Raw genomic sequence first — 21,350 nt, forward strand, 5'->3', positions numbered from 1 at the left:
CCATACCAGAGCCGTACACATACTGTACAGTATGAGTACTTTCCCATACCAGAGCCGTACACATACAGTATGAGTACTTTCCCATACCAGAGTCGTACACATACAGTATGAGTACTTTCCCATACCAGAGCCGTACACATACTGTACAGTATGAGTACTTTCCCATACCAGAGCCGTACACATACAGTATGAGTACTTTCCCCTACCAGAGCCGTACACATACAGTATGAGTACTTTCCCATATCAGAGTCGCACACATACTGTACAGTATGAGTACTTTCCCATACCAGAGCAGTACCAGTATGAGTACCCCATACACATACAGTATGAGTATGAGTACACATACCGTTTTTCCCATACCAGAGCCGTACCAGAGCCCCATTCCAGAGCCATACACATACAGTATGAGTACTTTCCCATACAGAGCGCACATACAGTACTTTCCCCTACCAGAGCCAGTATGAGTACTTTCCCAAACCAGAGCCATACACATACTGTACAGTATAAGCCGAGCCATACACATACAGTATGAGTACTTTCCCCTACCAGAGCCATACACATACAGTATGAGTACTTTCCCAAACCAGAGCCATACACATACTGTACAGTATGAGTACTTTCCCCTACCAGAGCCGTACACATACAGTATGAGTACTTTCCCAAACCAGAGCCATACACATACAGTATAAGTACTTTCCCATACCAGAGCCATACACATACAGTATAAGTACTTTCCCATACCAGAGCCATACACATACAGTATAAGTACTTTCCCATACCAGAGCCATACACATAAACAGGATGTCTATAAATGGCTCTGGTCTCTACCTCCATTGATTTGCAGACAGAGCAGTCAGTGTTGGTTTGAAATCTACTTGGCATCCAGCAATTCAGCACAGAAGGTTGTAGAGCTGACATAGGGGTTAAAGGTTAGAAGTCAGGGTTCTGGGACTGGGTAGTGATTTAGGGCTAGTGTTTGATAGGTTTCCATGTCCTTCGTAACCCTGAACCATATATATTTATATATGCTGAACAAAAATATAAACGCAACATGTAAAGTGTTTGTCTTATGTTTCATGAGCTGAAATAAAAGATCCCAGAATTTTTCCATACGCACAAAAAAGCTTATTTCTCAAAAATTGTTGTGCACCAATGTATTTACATTCCTGTTCGGGAGCATTTCTCATTTGACAAGATAATCCATCCACCTGACAGGTGTGGCATATCAAGAACAGGATTAAATAGCATGATCATTACACAAGTGCACCTTGTGCTGGGCACAATAAAAGGGCCACTCTAAAAATGTGCAGTTTTGTCACCCAACACAATGCCACAGATGACTCAAGTTTTGAGGGAGTGTGGAATTGGCATGCTGACTACAGGAATGTCCACCAGAGCTTTTGCCAGATAATTGAATGTTAATTTCTCTACCATAAGCCGCCTCCAATGTCATTTTAGAGAATTTGGCAGTACGTCCAACCGGCGTCACAACCACAGAACACGTGTATGACGTCGTGTGGACGAGCGGTTTGCTGATGTCAACGCTGTGAACAGAGTGCCCCATGGTGGCAGTGGGGTTATGCTATGAGCAAGCATAAGCTACGGACAATTAACACAATTGCATTTTATCGATGGCAATTTGAATGCACAGGGATAACATGGCGAGATCCTGAGGCCCATTGACATGCCATTCATCCGCCGCCATCACCTCATGTTTCAGCGTGATAATGCACGGCAATTCCTGGAAGCTGAAAATGTCTCAGTTCTTCCATGGCCTGCATACTCACCAGACATGTCACCTACTGAGCATGTTTGGGATGCTCTGGATCAACGTGTACGACAGTGTGTTCCAGTTCTCGCCAATATCTAGCAACTTCACACAGCCATTGAAGAGGAGTGGGACAACATTCTACAGGCCACAACAGGCCTGATCAACAACCTGATCAACTCTATGCGAAGGAGTTGTGTTGTGCTGCATGAGGCAAATGGTCACACCAGATACTGACTGGTTCTCTGATCCACACCATTACTTAAAAAAAAAAAAAGGTATCTGTGACCAAAATATGTATATCTGTATTACCAGTCATGTGAAATCCATAGATTAGGGCCTATTTAAAATGACAGATTTTCTTATATGAACTGTAACTCAGTAAAATCTTTGAAATTGTTGCATGTTGCATTTACATTTTTGTTCAGTATAGATACAGTACATATTCACTGGATATGAGTGTCTGCAAAATGACTCAAATGTAAATACATGAGACTGTCCAAACCCATGTTTAAAAGTGTGGAGCTACCCTAACATACACAAACATTTCTAAGAATGAAATATGAAAGAACACAAAAGGACAAAATGAAAGGGAAATCAAAGTATCGGTGCAGATGGGTTAGTTAGGTTAGGATGGGTGAGATGGGTTAGATAGGTTAGGGTGGGTGAGATGGGTAACATGAGTGAGATGGGTTAGTTAGGTTAGGATGGGTGAGATGGGTTAGTTAGGTTAGGATGGGTGAGATGGGTTAGTTAGGTTAGGATGGGTGAGATGGGTTAGTTAGGTTAGGATGGGTGAGATGGGTTAGTTAGGTTAGGATGGGTGAGATGGGTTAGGGTGGGTTAGATGGGTTAGTTAGGTTAGGATGGGTGAGATGGGTTAGTTAGGTTAGGATGGGTGAGATGGGTTAGTTAGGTTAGGATGGGTGAGATGGGTTAGTTAGGTTAGGGTGGGTGAGATGGGTTAGTTAGGTTAGGATGGGTGAGATGGGTTAGGGTGGGTGAGATGGGTTAGTTAGGTTAGGATGGGTGAGATGGGTTAGATAGGTTAGGGTGGGTGAGATGGGTAACATGAGTGAGATGGGTTAGTTAGGTTAGGATGGGTGAGATGGGTTAGTTAGGTTAGGATGGGTGAGATGGGTTAGGGTGGGTGAGATGGGTTAGTTAGGTTAGGATGGGTGAGATGGGTTAGATAGGTTAGGGTGGGTGAGATGGGTAACATGAGTGAGATGGGTTAGGTTAGGATGGGTGAGATGGGTTAGATAGGTTAGGGTGGGTGAGATGGGTAACATGGGTGAGATGGGTTAGGGTGGGTGAGATGGGTTAGATAGGTTAGGATGGGTGAGATGGGTTAGTTAGGTTAGGGTGGGTGAGATGGGTTAGTTAGGTTAGGATGGGTGAGATGGGTTAGTTAGGTTAGGGTGGGTGAGATGGGTTAGTTAGGTTAGGATGGGTGAGATGGGTGAGATGGGTTAGTTAGGTTAGGATGGGTGAGATGGGTTAGTTAGGTTAGGATGGGTGAGATGGGTTAGATAGGTTAGGGTGGGTGAGATGGGTAACATGAGTGAGATGGGTTAGTTAGGTTAGGGTGGGTGAGATGGGTTAGATAGGTTAGGGTGGGTGAGATGGGTAACATTCCTGTTTGGCCCTGAGATGGGTTAGTTAGGTTAGGGTGGGTGAGATGGGTTAGTTAGGTTAGGATGGGTGAGATGGGTTCTAAGTGTGTTCTCTAATTCTCTCTTTCTTTCTCTCTCTCTCGGAGGATGGGTGAGATGGGTTAGTTTCCACCTGGTTAGGATGGGTGAGATGGGTTTATGAACATTTGTTTGGTCATGTTAGGATGGGTGAGATGGGTTCCTTAGGTTTCTTCCTAGGATTTGGTGAGATGGGTTTTTCCTAGATAGGTTAGGGGTGGGTGAGATGGGTAACATGAGTGAGATGGGTTGAGTTTAGGTTAGGGTGGGTGAGATGGGTTAGATAGGTTAGGGTGGGTGAGATGGGTAACATGAGTGAGATGGGTTAGTTAGGTTAGGGTGGGTGAGATGGGTTAGTTAGGTTAGGATGGGTGAGATGGGTTAGATAGGTTAGGGTGGGTGAGATGGGTAACGTGGGTGAGATGGGTTAGATAGGTTAGGGTGGGTGAGATGGGTTAGATAGGTTAGGGGTGGGTGAGATGGGTTAGATAGGTTAGGGTGGGTGAGATGGGTTAGGTAGGTTAGGGTGGGTGAGATGGGTTAGTTAGGTTAGGGTGGGTGAGATGGGTTAGTTAGGTTATTGTGGGTGAGATGGGTAACATGGGTGAGATGGGTTAGTTAGGTTAGGGTGGGTGAGATGGGTAACATGGGTGAGATGGGTTAGGTAGGAGAAACATAAGGTAGTAGGCCTACGAGAAGGAGAAAGAAGAAAACAGAGGATGTTGAGTGAAGAGGGAACCTTACTAAACACTATGGTCTCAGTGTAGACAGGAGAGAACCTTACTAAACACTATGGTCTCAGTGTAGACAGGAGGGAACCTTACTAAACACTATGGTCTCAGTGTAGACGGGAGGGAACCTTACTAAACACTATGGTCTCAGTGTAGATGGGAGGGAACCTTACTAAACACTATGGTCTCAGTGTAGACGGGAGGGAACCTTACTAAACACTATGGTCTCAGTGTAGACGGGAGGGAACCTTACTAAACACTATGGTCTCAGTGTAGATGACGGGAGAGAACCTTACTAAACACTATGGTCTCAGTGTAGACGGGAGGGAACCTTACTAAACACTATGGTCTCAGTGTAGACGGGAGGGAACCTTACTAAACACTATGGTCTCAGTGTAGACGGGAGGGAACCTTACTAAACACTATGGTCTCAGTGTAGACGGGAGGGAACCTTACTAAACACTATGGTCTCAGTGTAGACGGTGGGAGGAACCTTACTAAACACTATGGTCTCAGTGTAGATGGGAGGGAACCTTACTAAACACTATGGTCTCAGTGTAGATGGGAGGGAACCTTACTAAACACTATGGTCTCAGTGTAGATGACGGGAGAGAACCTTACTAAACACTATGGTCTCAGTGTAGACGGGAGGGAACCTTACTAAACACTATGGTCTCAGTGTAGACGGGAGGGAACCTTACTAAACACTATGGTCTCAGTGTAGACGGGAGGGAACCTTACTGAACACTATGTTCTCAGTGTAGACAGGAGAGAACCTTACTAAACACTATGGTCTCAGTGTAGACGGGGGAGGGAACCTTACTAAACACTATGGTCTCAGTGTAGAAGACGGGAGGGAACCTTACTAAACACTATGGTCTCAGTGTAGACGGGAGGAACCTTACTAAACACTATGGTCTCAGTGTAGACGGGAGGGAACCTTACTAAACACTATGGTCTCAGTGTAGACGGGAGGGAACCTTACTAAACACTATGGTCTCAGTGTAGATGACGGGAGAGAACCTTACTAAACACTATGGTCTCAGTGTAGACGGGGGGAAGCCTCACTACTCAACACTATCGTATCAGAGTCGGCGGGAGAGAACATTACTAAACACTATGGTCGTGTAGACGGTGGGAGGGAACCTTACTAAACACTATGGTCTCAGTGTAGACGGGAGGGAACCTTACTAAACACTATGGTCTCAGTGTAGACGGGAGGAACCTTACTAAACACTATGGTCTCAGTGTAGACAGGAGGAACCTTACTAAACACTATGGTCTCAGTGTAGACGGGAGGGAACCTTACTAAACACTATGGTCTCAGTGTAGATGGGAGGGAACCTTACTAAACACTATGGTCTCAGTGTAGATGACGGTGGGAGGGAACCTTACTAAACACTATGGTCTCAGTGTAGACGGGAGGAACCTTACTAAACACTATGGTCTCAGTGTAGACGGGAGGGAACCTTACTAAACACTATGGTCTCAGTGTAGACGGGAGGGAACCTTACTAAACACTATGGTCTCAGTGTAGACGGGAGGGAACCTTACTAAACACTATGGTCTCAGTGTAGACGGGAGGGAACCTTACTAAACACTATGGTCTCAGTGTAGACGGGAGGGAACCTTACTAAACACTATGGTCTCAGTGTAGACGGGAGGGAACCTTACTAAACACTATGGTCTCAGTGTAGATGGGGGAGGGAACCTTACTAAACACTATGGTCTCAGTGTAGATGGCGGGAGGGAACCTTACTAAACACTATGGTCTCAGTGTAGACGGGAGGAACCTTACTAAACACTATGGTCTCAGTGTAGACGGGAGGGAACCTTACTAAACACTATGTTCTCAGTGTAGACGGGAGGGAACCTTACTAAACACTATGGTCTCAGTGTAGACGGTGGGAGGGAACCTTACTAAACACTATGGTCTCAGTGTAGACGGGAGGAACCTTACTAAACACTATGGTCTCAGTGTAGACGGGAGGGAACCTTACTAAACACTATGTTCTCAGTGTAGACGGGAGGGAACCTTACTAAACACTATGGTCTCAGTGTAGACGGTGGGAGGGAACCTTACTAAACACTATGGTCTCAGTGTAGACGGGAGGAACCTTACTAAACACTATGGTCTCAGTGTAGACGGGGAGGGAACCTTACTAAACACTATGGTCTCAGTGTAGACGGGAGGGAACCTTACTAAACACTATGGTCTCAGTGTAGACGGGAGGGAACCTTACTAAACACTATGGTCTCAGTGTAGACGGGAGGGAACCTTACTAAACACTATGGTCTCAGTGTAGACGGTGGGAGGGAACCTTACTAAACACTATGGTCTCAGTGTAGACGGGAGGGAACCTTACTAAACACTATGGTCTCAGTGTAGACGGGAGGGAACCTTACTAAACACTATGGTCTCAGTGTAGACGGGAGGGAACCTTACTAAACACTATGGTCTCAGTGTAGACGGGAGGGAACCTTACTAAACACTATGGTCTCAGTGTAGACGGTGGGAGGGAACCTTACTAAACACTATGGTCTCAGTGTAGACGGGAGGGAACCTTACTAAACACTATGGTCTCAGTGTAGACGGGAGGGAACCTTACTAAACACTATGTTCTCAGTGTAGACGGGAGGGAACCTTACTAAACACTATGGTCTCAGTGTAGACGGGAGGGAACCTTACTAAACACTATGGTCTCAGTGTAGACGGTGGGAGGGAACCTTACTGAACACTATGGTCTCAGTGTAGACAGGAGGGAACCTTACTAAACACTATGGTCTCAGTGTAGATGACGGGAGGGAACCTTACTAAACACTATGGTCTCAGTGTAGATGGCGGGAGGAACCTTACTAAACACTATGGTCTCAGTGTAGACGGGAGGGAACCTTACTAAACACTATGGTCTCAGTGTAGACGGGAGGAACCTTACTAAACACTATGGTCTCAGTGTAGACGGGAGGGAACCTTACTAAACACTATGGTCTCAGTGTAGACGGGAGGGAACCTTACTAAACACTATGGTCTCAGTGTAGACGGGAGGGAACCTTACTAAACACTATGGTCTCAGTGTAGACGGGAGGGAACCTTACTAAACACTATGGTCTCAGTGTAGACGGGAGGGAACCTTACTAAACACTATGGTCTCAGTGTAGACGGGAGGGAACCTTACTAAACACTATGGTCTCAGTGTAGACGGGAGGGAACCTTACTAAACACTATGGTCTCAGTGTAGACGGGAGGGAACCTTACTAAACACTATGGTCTCAGTGTAGACAGGAGGGAACCTTACTAAACACTATGGTCTCAGTGTAGACGGGAAGAACCTTACTAAACACTATGGTCTCAGTGTAGACGGGAGGGAACCTTACTAAACACTATGGTCTCAGTGTAGACGGGAGAGAACCTTACTAAACACTATGGTCTCAGTGTAGACGGGAGGGAACCTTACTAAACACTATGGTCTCAGTGTAGACGGGAGGGAACCTTACTAAACACTATGGTCTCAGTGTAGACGGGAGGGAACCTTACTAAACACTATGGTCTCAGTGTAGACGGGAGGGAACCTTACTAAACACTATGGTCTCAGTGTAGACGGGAGGGAACCTTACTAAACACTATGGTCTCAGTGTAGACAGGAGGGAACCTTACTAAACACTATGGTCTCAGTGTAGACGGGAGGGAACCTTACTAAACACTATGGTCTCAGTGTAGAAGACGGGAGGGAACCTTACTAAACACTATGGTCTCAGTGTAGACGGGAGGGAACCTTACTAAACACTATGGTCTCAGTGTAGACGGGAGGGAACCTTACTAAACACTATGGTCTCAGTGTAGACGGGAGGGAACCTTACTAAACACTATGGTCTCAGTGTAGACGGGAGGGAACCTTACTAAACACTATGGTCTCAGTGTAGATGACGGGAGGGAACCTTACTAAACACTATGGTCTCAGTGTAGATGACGGGAGAGAACCTTACTAAACACTATGGTCTCAGTGTAGACGGGAGGGAACCTTACTAAACACTATGGTCTCAGTGTAGACGGGAGGGAACCTTACTAAACACTATGGTCTCAGTGTAGACGGGAGGGAACCTTACTAAACACTATGGTCTCAGTGTAGACGGGAGGGAACCTTACTAAACACTATGGTCTCAGTGTAGACGGGAGGGAACCTTACTAAACACTATGGTCTCAGTGTAGACGGGAGGGAACCTTACTAAACACTATGGTCTCAGTGTAGACGGGAGAGAACCTTACTAAACACTATGGTCTCAGTGTAGACAGGAGAGAACCTTACTAAACACTATGGTCTCAGTGTAGACAGGAGGGAACCTTACTAAACACTATGGTCTCAGTGTAGACGGGAGGGAACCTTACTAAACACTATGGTCTCAGTGTAGATGACGGGAGGGAACCTTACTAAACACTATGGTCTCAGTGTAGACGGGAGAGAACCTTACTAAACACTGGTCTCAGTGTAAGCTGCAATACCTAGGAGGCTGCATGGGATACACTGGGAGAATCTGCAAGACCTAGGAGGCTGTATGGGGTACACTGTGAGATGCTGCAAGACCTAGGAGGCTGTATGGGGTACACTGTGAGATGCTGCAAGACCTAGGAGGCTGTATGGGGTACACTGGGAGAAGCTGCAAGACCTAGGAGGCTGTATGGGGTACACTGTGAGATGCTGCAAGACCTAGGAGGCTGTATGGGGTACACTGGGAGAAGCTGCAAGACCTCGGAGGCTGTATGGGGTACACTGTGAGATGTTGCAAGACCTAGGAGGCTGTATGGGGTACACTGGGAGAAGCTGCAAGACCTAGGAGGCTGCATGGGGTACACTGGGAGGTCTAGTGAAGCTGCTAACTAAGGAGCTTAGGCACAGAGGGAGATCGTTCTTGATTTTCAGGATGTATGGGGGGGCACAGAGGGAGAGCTCTGCTATTTATTCATTTCCAGGGTGTATGGTTGGTGATTTGGTATTCATTAGGAACCCCATTAGCTGCTAAAAAGGCATCAGCTACTCTTCCTGGCGTCCACATGAAACATGACATAATACATAACACAGAATATTATTAGTCAAGGACTGAAATACATACATTTAAACTGTCACACATAGCCTACATATCAGCACATACACACGATATCTAGGTCTAATACATAATACAGTGCACATTATAATACAAGGTATATAAAATGGCTCTTCACAGTCCCCTTTGTGCGGTAAAGTGTTATTTAGTGTTATTGCTTGTTTGAGTTACCTGGGTTACCAGAGAGTTCCATGTCGTCGTGGCTCTATTTAACACTGTGTGTGTTTCCCAGCCTTTGTTCTGGACCTGGGGACTGTGAAGAGACGGCTGGTTGCATGTCTTGTGTTGTACCGATGAGCGTGTGAACTGTGTGCCAACTGCTTGAACAGACAGTTCGGTACTTTCAACACATCAATACCTCGCACAAAGACCAATAGAGATGCAGTCAATCACTCAACTTTGAGCCAGGAGAGACTGACATACATTTTTACAGACACGTTTAGTTTAGTTAGGTGATTTCTCAATTGACTGTGTGTTTGCCAGTCTGCTGTGTTGAATGATTTACTATTCTCTTTGCTTCATCCCTCTCAGCCATACAGTTTTTAAAATCATCATCGATCCCATGGGGATTTGGCAGTTTTAAATGTTTGTTTCTTGATGGGCCCATAACTATCAGTAACCGGAAGAAGCATCAATCCCATGGGGATTTGGCAGTTTTAAATGTTTGTTTCTTGATGGGCCCATAACTATCAGTAACCGGAAGAAGCATCAATCCCATGGGGATTTGGCAGTTTTAAATGTTTGTTTCTTGATGGGCCCATGACTATCAGTAACCGGAAGAAGCATCAATCCCATGGGGATTTGGCAGTTTTAAATGTTTGTTTCTTGATGGGCCCATAACTATCAGTAACCGGAAGAAGCATCAATCCCATGGGGATTTGGCAGTTTTAAATGTTTGTTTCTTGATGGGCCCATGACTATCAGTAACCGGAAGAAGCATCAATCCCATGGGGATTTGGCAGTTTTAAATGTTTGTTTCTTGATGGGCCCATGACTATCAGTAACCGGAAGAAGCATCAATCCCATGGGGATTTGGCAGTTTTAAATGTTTGTTTCTTGATGGGCCCATGACTATCAGTAACCGGAAGAAGCATCAATCCCATGGGGATTTGGCAGTTTTAAATGTTTGTTTCTTGATGGGCCCATGACTATCAGTAACCGGAAGAAGCATCAATCCCATGGGGATTTGGCAGTTTTAAATGTTTGTTTCTTGATGGGCCCATGCCTATCAGTAACCGGAAGAAGCATCAATCCCATGGGGATTTGGCAGTTTTAAATGTTTGTTTCTTGATGGGCCCATAACTATCAGTAACCGGAAGAAGCCGTTTCATAACTGCTTCAAGTGAAGCATCCGGATGTTCCTCATTACACACATTAGACCTACAAAATATTTTTTCACATATTCGACATAGAAATCATTACAAAACCTCTTGTATGATCGTTTTTACACAATTTTAGGTCCAGTCTTTTTTTTCTAGATATGGCTATTACATTTTTGATCACAACCAGACAATATTTAGGTCACCCAGAAAATATACCTCTCTGTTGATATCACATTACATTATCCAACATTTCACACATATTGTCTAGTCCAAATACTGACTTTTACCACTTGGTGGTTTCTATAGCAACTTTGAGAATAGGCTTTAGTTTAGGTAGATTAACCTGTAGCTATATTACATATTACGCCTAACAGAAAAATGACTCTGGAAATACATGACAACACTTCCTCCATTTGCATTTCTATCTTTCCTGTATATTCTATAACCATGTACAGCTACTACTGTATCATCAACGGTATCATAGCAGGTCGCAGTTGTAAATGAGAACTTGTTCTCAACTGGTTTACCTGGTTAAATAAAGGTGAAATAAAATATATTTCTTTAAAGGAATTATCTAAGTGTTTTTCCAGAGACGGCCGAATATGAATGTTTTCTGATGTTAATAAGTTGTCTATTTCATGAACCTTGTTTCTCAGGCTACATATGTTAAAATGGAGATAACTGGTAAAGGAACATAGATTAGGTTACTTACATTCACTGCACTTCTATTTCTCTGGGAGATAATACGATATAATATGATGTAATACGATACAATACAATATAATACGATACAATACAATACTATGTAATACAATAAAATACGATGTAATACGATACAAAACAATGTAATACAACACAATACAATACGATACAATACAATATGATACAATACAATGTAATACGATGTAATACAATACAATGTAATACGATGTAATACAATGTAATGTGATGTAATACGATACAATATGATACAATACAATGTAATACTATATAATACGATACAACTGTCCCGCCCTTAGATATCCTTTTTATGTCTCTATTTTGGTTTGGTCAGGGCGTGAGTTGGGGTGGGTATTCTATGTTTTGTGTTTCTATGATTTTCTATTTCTATGTTTTGGCCGGGTATGGTTCTCAATCAGGGACAGCGGTCTATCGTGGGAAGTTGACTTTGTTTAGGGCACTTTGCCTTTGAGCTTCACGGTTTGTTTTTGTTGTGTTTATTATTTTGTTTGGCATCATTTTGATTCAATAAAGAAAATGTACGCTTACCACGCTGCACCTTGGTCCTCTCCTTACGACAGCCGTGACAACAATACGATACAATACGATGTAATGTAATACGATATGATACAATATGATACAATACAATACGATAAGATGTAATACGATATGATACAATATGATACAATACAATACGATGTAATACAATAAGATGTAATACGATATGATACAATATAATACAATACAATACAATGTAATACGATATGATACAATACAATACGATACAATATGATACAATACGATACGATATAATACAATATGATACAATACGATGTAATACAATATAATACGATATAACATGATATAATACAGTGACGGCTTCTATAAGGGAACTGGTGGATGACCTGGAGGTTTTTGAAGGGTGGCTTTTGGAAGTACACAGGTAGAGCTAGTTGAGTTGCTAACCCCATGAGGGCTGAACTAGTCGTGTAGAATCAACCATGTTGCTTACACCTCACAGAGGTACAAAACATCAAAGGGTCACTCCTGTCTCAGCCTCCAGTCTCTCTCTCTCTCTCTCTCTCTCTCTCTCTCTCTCTCTCTCTCTCTCTCTCTCTCTCTCTCTCTCTCTCTCTCTCTCTCTCTCTCTCTCTCTCTCTCTCTCTCTCTCTCTCTCTCTCTCTCTCTCTCTCTCTCTCTCTCTCTCTCTCTCTCTCTCTCTCTCTCTCTCTCTCTCTCTCTCTCTCTCTCTCTCTCTCTCTCTCTCTCTCTCTCTCTCTCTCTCTCTCTCTCTCTCTCTCTCTCTCTCTCTCTCTCTCTCTCTCTCTCTCTCTCTCTCTCTCTCTCTCTCTCTCTCTCTCTCTCTCTCTCTCTCTCTCTCTCTCTCTCTCTCTCTCTCTCTCTCTCTCTCTCTCTCTCTCTCTCTCTCTCTCTCTCTCTCTCTCTCTCTCTCTCTCTCTCTCTCTCTCTCTCTCTCTCTACTGTGACTATTATTATTTGGCCATGCTGGTTATCTATGAACGTTTGAACATCTTGGTCATGTTCTGTTATAATCTCCACCCGGCACAGCCATAAGAGGACTGGCCATCCCTCAGAGCCTGGTTCCTCTCTAGGTTTCTTCCTAGGTTCCAGCCTTTCTAGGGAGTTTTTCCTAGCCACCGTGCTTCTACACCTGCATTGCTTGCTGTTTGGGGTTTTATGCTGGATGTAAATTTGATTGATTGATATGGGGAAGGGTAGGGATGAATTGGGACTGGCTACTAATGGAGCCGCTAACCCTGAGGGGCGTGGGGGTTACTCTACTGTCTCTGACCACTCACTCTGCAGCATAGTAATGGTAGCTTGTGCTCTGATCCAGGCAGAGGCTTGGTGCAGATCGTTACGCCTTGGATCATTACTGGCCCGACATTCGTACGTCCCAAAATCCTCCAGACCGAGAAGCGTGACGCCCAGAACGCTCACGCCGTTGGTTCCGTACGCCGTGTTGATGGACACGCGACGTTTACGGGCACCGTCCCAGAGCTGGCGGAAGGAGTCGGCCCGGTTGATCTCAGAGTACCACCACTGAACCTCTGGGGTCGGGTTACCGACCACGTCACAGTTTAACTCAAAGGTGTCGCCTGTTAGTTTGGTTTCAGACAGGGGAGACTTCACAAAGCCAGCTATGGAGGTGGAGGAGAGGATGAGAGTAGAGAGTAGTGTTGTCATCCACAGGAGAGGATGAGAATAGAGAGTAGTGTTGCCATCCCAAAGGAGAATAGTGTGCAACCATCCAAGTGAGCCGGGGAGGGTAGAGATAAAGGGTAAGTGTGTAGGATGGATGAAAAGGTGAGAGAATGAGAAAGGATAAACAAAAAGGAATCAGTTGGGAGGGAAAAAAAAGAGAAGTAAAATGTTAAATCATAAGGCTACGGTAGACTCAATCAGAATCAGAAAAATATCACAGCAAATAATATGGTGATGTTAGAAACCAGACAGCGATCGACTGAGTAAAATAAAAAAAAATTAAAAAACGTAATAACCTTTGTGTTACACCGTCAGTGACCTAAATGGGGCGGCTAAATGGGATAGCTTAGTGGTTAAAGCGTTGGGGCTAGTAACCCGAAACGGTTGCAAGATCGAATCCCCCGAGCTGACAAGCTAAAAATCTGTCGTTCTGCCCCTGAACAAGGCGGTTAACCCACTGTTCCTAGGCCGTCATTGAAAATAAGAATTTGTTCTTAACTGACTTGTGTCGTGTCTTTACTATCATTAAATGAAGACTTTTAGTTTTTATCAAAGACTCTCGGTAATTAGTATTACGCGATTAAACTGATTTATCATGTAACTGTAATTAACTAGAAAGTCGGAGCACCAAGGAACATATTCAGATTACAAAGTTATAATTTCCTAATGTAACTTTTCAGATATTTACAAACGGACCAGTTCATAGCTGGATTCTTCACCGATCTTTTCTACCTTCTCCGGAACATAAATGTTGTTCAGACCTCAAGTTCTGTGAGGTGGAAGAAATTCCTTTGTTCTCTATGAAACTTCACTCTGTCTCTATACTGTGTGGCCATGAGGCAGAATCTTCCCTAGGAATGTACGACCTCTCTGCCCACAGCAGCCTGGTTGTAGGAGGCAGAGAGAGGGGGATGGTGCTCGCTGTACCCAAAGAGGGCAACATCATGACACTTGCATAGTTAAATAAAGGTAAAACATTTTCCTTTTTTAAACGTTCTACAGGAGAAAAAAAAACGTCTTTAGGTCTCATTATAATAAATCCTCTATATTATTTATAATGAGTATTAATACTATTATTATCTATAATTAGTATTAATATTAAATCATCCAGAAGAGACTACCACAGGCATACTGTGTAACCGTAAACGTCAACATTCACTGGCTGTCTGAGTATCAGTTGGCAGTGACCTCAATACGATCTCGAATTTCTATACCTGTTATTTCTGAGACATTGTCATTCAAAATGTCAGACGATAGTCATTCCTATCCCTCGACTCTGAGGATGCCAAATGAGGCCCAAATGGCACCCTATGTCGTGCACTACTTTTTGGGGGAACAGAAAAATAACAGTACTGCCATAGCAACTGAACATTTGAACCCGTGACTTTGTCATCATGCATATCACCTCATTTGAAAAACAGTGTTTGCATCCCAAATGACACCCAAATAGTGCACTAAATAGGGAATAGGGACTCAAATAGTGCACTAAATAGTGAATAGGGTGCGGTTTGGGATGCAATACTTGTCCTCTAATGACGTTTCTGGGCTTGTGTCTGGATCATAATGCTGCTCACATCCACAATGCAGCCAGCCAGGCAGTAAGACAGTAATACCATTACCCAATAGCAGTTATACTATTAACCAACTACAAGGTCTACAAACATTATAGATCATCAGGAGACTGAAAAGATTTGGCATGGGTCCTCAGATTCTCAAAAAGTTCAACAGCTGCACCATCGAGAGCTGCACCACTGGTTGCATCACCGCCTAGCATGGCAACTGCTCGGCTTCCGACCGCAAGGCACTACAGCAGGTAGTGTGTACGGCCCAGTACATCACTGGGGCCAAGTTCCCTGCCATCCAGGACCTCTATACCAGGCGGTGTCAGAGGAAGGCCCTAAAAATTGTCAAAGGCTCCAGCCACCCTAGTCATAGACTGCTCTCTGCTACCACACGGCGAGTGATAGTCTAGGTCCAAAAGGTTTCTTAACAGCTTTGACGCCCCAAGCCATAAGACTCCGGAACAGCTAGCCAAATGGCTACCCAGACTATTTGCATTGCCCCCGTCCCACTCTTTTACGCTGCTGCTACTCTCTGTTAATTATCTATACATAGTCAGTTTAACTCTACCTACAAGTATTGTACATATTACCTCAATTGCCTCGAGTAACCGGTGCCCCCATACATTGACTCTGTACCAGTACCCCCTTTATATAGCCTCACTATTGTTATTTTACTGATGCTCTTTAATTATTTGTTACTTTTTTTTTTTTTTTTTTTACTTAACACTTATTTTTCTTAAAACTGCATTGTTGGTTATGGGCTTGTAAGTAAGTATTTCACTGTGATGTCTACATCTGTTGTAATGCCTCTTTTAAAATGCCTCTCTTTTGAAATTATCCACATTATGTTGGATGAAGGCTGGACAGATTTTTTGAGTGCTTTGCTCGTGAGAGAAATTATGTCTTTCATACCGACTCACCATTTGAACCTGTACATGAATTACTGCTATTGCTGGTTCATTAACTATAGCACTGACTGGCTGGCTCCCTTAGTCAACTGCTAGTCAGGGTTGGGGTCAATTCAGAATTGAGTTGCGAATTGGTCATTAATTCCAATTTAATTATTGAATTGGCCACACCCCACAGGAAGCAGAATTTGAATAGAATATGAATTAGGGTAACAGTGCATTCGGAAAGTATTCAGACCCCCTTCCCCTTTGCAACATTTAGTTATGTTATAGCCTCATTTAGAATAAGACTGATTGCCTGACCTGTCAATGTTTTTAATTTGCTGTTTTATACTCTTGTGAATTCAATGGTTTTTATTACTAGATTACTTGTAGTTTTTCATGTTGTTTGTCGGTAATTTTTGTAATGACTTGGTGCTGCCTATCTTGGCCAGGACACTCTTGAAAAAGAGATTTTAAATCTCAATGAGCCCTTCCTGGTTAAATAAAGGTTAAATAAATAATATAATATAATGACCAATCAAAAACAGGTTTATAGACATTTTTGCAAATGTATAAAAAATAAAACATGTAAATACATAAGTATTCAGACCCTTTGCAATGAGACTCGAAATTGAGCTCAGTTTTGCATCCTGTTCCCATTGATCATCCTCGAGATGTTTCTACAACTTGAACCTGGACTTGAACCCGTTCTAACATCTCTGGAGAGACCTGAAAATAGCTGTACAGCGAAGCTCCCCATCCAACCTGACAGAGCTGGAGAGGATCATCAGAGAAGAATGGGAGAAACTCCCCAAATACAGTCGTACCCAAGATGACTCAGGTGTACCCAAGTCGACTCAGGTGTACCCAAGATGACTCAGGTGTACCCAAGACGACTCAGGTGTACCCAAGACGACTCAAGGGTACCCAAGACGACTCAGGTGTACCCAGGACGACTCAGGTGTACCCAAGACGACTCAGGTGTACCCAAGACGACTCAGGTGTACCCAAGACGACTCAGGTGTACCCAAGACGACTCAGGTGTACCCAAGACGACTCAGGTGTACCCAAGACGACTCGAGGCTGTAGTTGCTGCCAACGGTGTTTCAAAAAGGTACTGAGTAAAGGGTCTGAATACTGATGTAAATAGAATATTTCAGTTTAAAAAAAATCTAAAATCCAGTTTTTGCTTTGTCATTATGGGGTATTGTGTGTATATTCATGAGGGAAATCTAATCTAATCCTTTTTTAGAATAAGGCTGTAACGTAACAAAATGTGTAAAAAGTAATTTTTATATCATGCTATCACTACTAAGTTTAACATGTTCTTTAAACATTTCATTTTTAAAACTCAATTCTCCTTCAACAAGTTTATAACAATTACAGTGATGTGGAAATATTGTAAGATCATTGTATAGGCTGTCTTCAATAATTGAAATTATTAAGTTATAAAATATTAGAAAAATACCTTTTCCAGAATACATTAGATCAACCACTCAGAACACAACGAAAGGGAATCTAACATCTCATGACAACAATAGAAACCAAATACTACTTGACATCTTCGATTATCATCAAGCTAATATTTGAAATGGTATCTGTATTCTTCAGAGGTGACAGATGCTTCGGTCAAAATATTTGTCAAAGGAATGATACTTACAAGTTTCCAGTTTGAATTTATTTGAATTTGTTTAAATTAAATTCAAATTCCTGTCATTCAAATTCAATTCAAACTCTGATTCCTGTGGTGTGTGGCTAATTCACATTCAAATTTCAATTCATGGGTTGAATTGAATTAAATTCTGAATTGATCCCAACCCTGACGCTAGTCACTGTGCATCTGCATTCCTTGCTCTTTGGGGTTTTAAGCTAGGTATCTGTAAAGCCCATTGTGACAACTACTGATGTAAATAACAACTTTATAAAATGCATTTGATTGGCCGATTGAATTTGATTGCTAGTACACCGACAGAATACACTGTGCAAAAAGTCTTGTACGTATTTATGTTGCGGCCAAGATGGCAAGCTAATTCCCAGTGTGAATTAATAAAAGAGGCTACAATCTGATGTAATCTACAATGCCACCAGCCAGGCAGCAACTGAGTAGTATTACATAAAGATCAATCATTTGCAAATTCCTCTTTTCTCAGAAATGATCCACATTATTATTGTGGAGCTCGATAAAAAGGGCTGATCCACATTATTATTGCGGAGCTCGATAAAAAGGGCTGATCCACATTATTATTGTGGAGCTCGATAAAAAGGGCTGATCCACATTATTATTGTGGAGCTCGATAAAAAGGGCTGATCCACATTATTATTGTGAGGCTCAATAAAAGGGCTGAAAAGGGAAGGACACATGGTTAATGAGTTCTTTGCTTTGCTCGCAAAATAAATACTGTCTGTCATAGAGACTCAGGATGTGAATCAATGACCTTGTCATCACTTCAAGTAATTTCCATCCTGATGCTGCACATCATCCTTTGGAAACACTGACAACATACAAAACATATATAAATGACGTGATCTATAGTTCACAGAATATAGAGATGACGAGCTCGTCAAACGCTACAGTAGTAGGTTACACGAAGAGAACCCTCAGTACAAATAGCAGTCCAATACTGATATCTGAAGATGTTGTTGAGTTCTGTCTCCTTGAGATATAAAAAACAATAGAGTGATAGAGGGCGAGAGAGGGAGAAAGAGAGTGCGAGAGAGAGAGAGAGAGAACACGAGAGACAGAGAGAGAGAGATAGAGAGAGCCGGAGAGAGGGAGGGAGAGTGATGGAGAAAGAGTGACAGACAGAGCAAGAGAGCTATAGAGAGAGTGCGAGAGAGGGAGAAAATGAGAAAGAGAGAGGGGAGGAGAGAGAGCAGGAGAGAGAGGGGGGGGGGAGAGCAGAGAGAGAGGAGAGCGGAGCAGAGGGAGAGAGAGCAGAGAGGGAGAGCGAGCGAGAGAGAAGAGAGAGATGTCTAGTTTGCTGCAGCTCAGTGTTCTGTCTCTCTAGGGAGGATGTGCCTCCATAGTGACAGGTCCCCTAGGTGCCTCCTCCAGCCTCTGGCAAAAACAGGAGAACCAACAGCCTGCAAGTGGAAGGCTTTACTACTTGTTGCTCGCACGTATGAGCCTTTATAATGTATTATTATGAGGATAACAATATGTAATGCCTCTCCGTGTAAAATTGCTATCTGGTTGTTATTAAGATAGGATCATTAGGAGATGACAAAACGGTATTTTTCTATTGTTTCCCCAAGTTTGTTTGTTTGTTTGGTTGTCTGTTGGTTTTATGTTTGTTTTTGATCCACTACCAGAGGGATGTCACAAAGCTTCACTCGGTTTAAGGTAATTCAAAACAATGTTTTTAGATGGGGTTTATTTTCCTAAGCTACTCTTGAATATGGGTTGTCTCATCAATTATTCCCATGCCTATTTCTAGAAAATATTAACTTATTTTAGAATATTTTGGTTAGAATACATGCTCATGACAAGTCTTTTAATGCATTATAACTAGTGATGAGGTCAACAAAATCTATACAGTCACACATCAGGATACTATTTTGTATCGTATCGTTTTGACAATATCTCTATATTATTGTTGTGCTAGTTGTCTGTCCCTGCACCAAAACCCCTGTATTTATCCTTCATAACTAGTTGTCTGTCCCTGCACCAAAACTCCTGTATTTATCCTTCATAACTAGTTGTCTGTCCCTGCACCAAAACCCCTGTATTTATCCTTCATAACTAGTTGTCTGTCCCTGCACCAAAACCCCTGTATTTATCCTTCATAACTAGTTGTCTGTCCCTGCACTAAAACTCCTGTATTTATCCTTCATAACTAGTTGTCTGTCCCTGCACCAAAACCCCTGTATTTATCCTTCATAACTAGTTGTCTGTCCCTGCACCAAAACTCCTGTATTTATCCTTCATAACTAGTTGTCTGTCCCTGCACCAAAACTCCTGTATTTATCCTTCATAACTAGTTGGCTGTCCCTGTACTAAAACCCCTGTATTTATCCTTCATAACTAGTTGGCTGTCCCTGTACTAAAACTCCTGTATTTATCCTTCATAACTAGTTGTCTGTCCCTGCACTAAAACTCCTTTATTTATCCTTCATAACTAGTTGGCTGTCCCTGCACCAAAACCCCTGTATTTATCCTTCATAACTAGTTGTCTGTCCCTGCACCAAAACTCCTGTATTTATCCTTCATAACTAGTTGTCTGTCCCTGTACTAAAATGCCTGTATTTACCCTTCATAACTAGTTGCCTGTCCCTGCACTAAAACTCCTGTATTTATCCTTCATAACTAGTTGGCTGTCCATGTACTAAAACTCCTGTATTTATCCTTCATAACTAGTTGGCTGTCCCTGCACCAAAACCCCTGTATTTATCCTTCATAACTAGTTGTCTGTCCCTGCACTAAAACTCCTGTATTTATCCTTCGTAACTAGTTGTCTCTCCCTGTACTAAAACTCCTGTATTTATCCTTCATAACTAGTTGTCTCTCCCTGTACTAAAACTCCTGTATTTATCCTTCATAACTAGTTATCTGTCCCTGCACTAAAACCCCTGTATTTATCTTTCATAACTAGTTGGCTGTCCCTGCACTAAAACCCCTGTATTTATCCTTCATAACTAGTTGTCTCTCCCTGTACTAAAACTCCTGTATTTATCCTTCATAACTAGTTGTCTCTCCCTGTACTAAAACTCCTGTATTTATCCTTCATAACTAGTTGTCTCTCCCTGTACTAAAACTCCTGTATTTATCCTTCATAACTAGTTGTCTCTCCCTGTACTAAAACTCCTGTATTTATCCTTCATAACTAGTTGTCTGTCCCTGTACTAAAACTCCTGTATTTATCCTTCATAACTAGTTGTCTGTCCCTGTACTAAAACTCCTGTATTTATCCTTCATAACTAGTTGTCTGTCCCTGTACTAAAACCCCTGTATTTATCCTTCATAACTAGTTGTCTCTCCCTGTACTAAAACTCCTGTATTTATCCTTCATAACTAGTTGTCTGTCCCTGTACTAAAACTCCTGTATTTATCCTTCATAGCTTGTTCTCCATCTTCTTTTTAAGTAGAAAGACAATTTATTTTCAGCACTTTTATTTCCCTGACTGATCAAAACTAGTTTTTCTCACATCTCTCTCTCGTCCCTCTGCAGCAGAAATATAGTGAGCAATATGTTTGGAACATCGAATTGCAATAAAATCACAGCATCGACTCGCAAAACATATAGAATCATGAGAATCGCAATACATATCGTATTGGCACCTAAGTATTGTGATAATATCGTATCAAACCAAAAACATATGCCATACTATGTTTGTATGTTT

The 21,350-nt window shown here is 42.6% G+C and overlaps 1 protein-coding gene and 1 long non-coding RNA gene across 2 annotated transcripts in view; one reads left to right on the forward strand and one right to left on the reverse strand.

Moving 5' to 3' along the window:
* LOC118374997 (neuroplastin-like) overlaps positions 1-21,350 on the reverse strand; it is a 59,992-nt gene that overhangs the window by 22,740 nt on the left and 15,902 nt on the right. The window lies entirely within an intron of this gene.
* LOC127912106 (uncharacterized) lies at positions 2,596-3,397 on the forward strand. The gene is made up of 3 exons (XR_008080768.1): positions 2,596-2,712; positions 3,249-3,276; positions 3,351-3,397. It is a non-coding gene; the product is annotated as an uncharacterized LOC127912106 (long non-coding RNA).

Source organism: Oncorhynchus keta, chromosome 26 (genome assembly GCF_023373465.1).
Source record: "Oncorhynchus keta strain PuntledgeMale-10-30-2019 chromosome 26, Oket_V2, whole genome shotgun sequence".
In the NCBI taxonomy this organism is placed as follows: Eukaryota; Metazoa; Chordata; class Actinopteri; order Salmoniformes; family Salmonidae; genus Oncorhynchus; species Oncorhynchus keta.